Genomic DNA, 1,697 nt, shown 5'->3' on the forward strand with positions numbered 1-1,697 from the left:
ACCATATATATATATATGTATATATATATATATATATATATATATATATATATATATATATATATATATATATATATATATATATATATATATATATATATATATATATATATATGCGTAACAGGATTTTTTTTTTACTGATTGAGGGTATATAATAGATAACGAAGATGGATAATGATGATGATGGTGATAAGAATAATTATAACATCAGCAATAAAAATAATGATAATGATGATGGCAATAATGATAACTATGATAGTAATGAGAATACTAATGATAATAGTAATAAAAATCATTATTATAATAATAATGTATATCAATGAAAGTTATAGTAATAATAATTATAATGATGATGATAATGATAATAATAATAATAATGATAATAATAATAATAAAAACAACAACAACAACAACAACAATAATAATAATAGAATAATAATAATAATGATAATAATAATAATAATAATAATAATAATAATAATAATAATTATTATTATTATTATTATTATTATTATTATTATTATTATTATCATCATTATTATTATGATAATGATAATGATAATAATAATGATGATAATAATGATAATGATGATGATGATGATGATGATGATGATGATGATGATGATGATGAGGACGATGATTATGATGATGATGATGATGATAAGAATAAGAATAATAAGAATAAGGTAATAACAATAATTATAATAATAACGATATTGATAATAACAAAGGTAATAATGGAAATGAAAATTATTGGAATAATAATAGTAATATTAATAATAATGATGATAATGATATATTTGATAATAAAAATGATATTAATGATAACAGTGAAAACGATAATGATATTAGTTATAATAACAATGATAACGGCAATGATAACAGAAGCAATAATAGTATTGACACGCAGAAACAATAACAAAAACAACCTTAATATTATCAATAACAATAGTAATAAAAAAAAGTCTTATTTCACCAAAGTACCCAGCAATTTTTTTTTTTTTTTTTTTGCTATATTATCTTTTTTATGCATTTAAGAGAAGAGAAAGACAGGGACTGGGTACATTTACTGAAGGTCAAAGGTCAAAGGTCATATTTTCCCTTCTACTAGGTCACCCTTTCTACCTGGTGATATGTTGTTCGAATAATGATGGTATTGTATTGATGATAAAAATAGTGATGGTAATATTGACGATTAGGTGGATGGTGATAATGGTAATATATGGTGTTATTATTACGTAATGATAGAAATGATGACGGTGGTGGTTATTATTATTATTGTTATTTTTATGGTGATAAAGGTTATTTTATTACTGCTATCATCATCACCATTGTTGTAATCATCATCATTATCTTCGATGTTATTATTACTGTCATATTTTTCATAATTCTTCTTAAGTATCACCATTTAGACGTTAATAATATTAATCATCACATTTGCTGTTAATACTATAAGTAGTAATGTTACCATTTTAATCATCACCATCAATATTTTCATTTTCATAACCACTATTATTATGTTCACTGTTTTTAAGATTATTCTGAACATGACACATATCTGAAAGCCTTCTTATTATGGACATCATCATAAGACAGATCTTTGAAACTTATGCTTGATAAAAAGAGGAGAAACTGGCATTAATAAACGAATCGGTATTAGCATTTTCATTTATTTTATTAAGTCATAGCTGTGCTCG

This window comes from Penaeus monodon, chromosome 26 (assembly GCF_015228065.2).
Source record: "Penaeus monodon isolate SGIC_2016 chromosome 26, NSTDA_Pmon_1, whole genome shotgun sequence".
Classification (NCBI taxonomy): Eukaryota; Metazoa; Arthropoda; class Malacostraca; order Decapoda; family Penaeidae; genus Penaeus; species Penaeus monodon.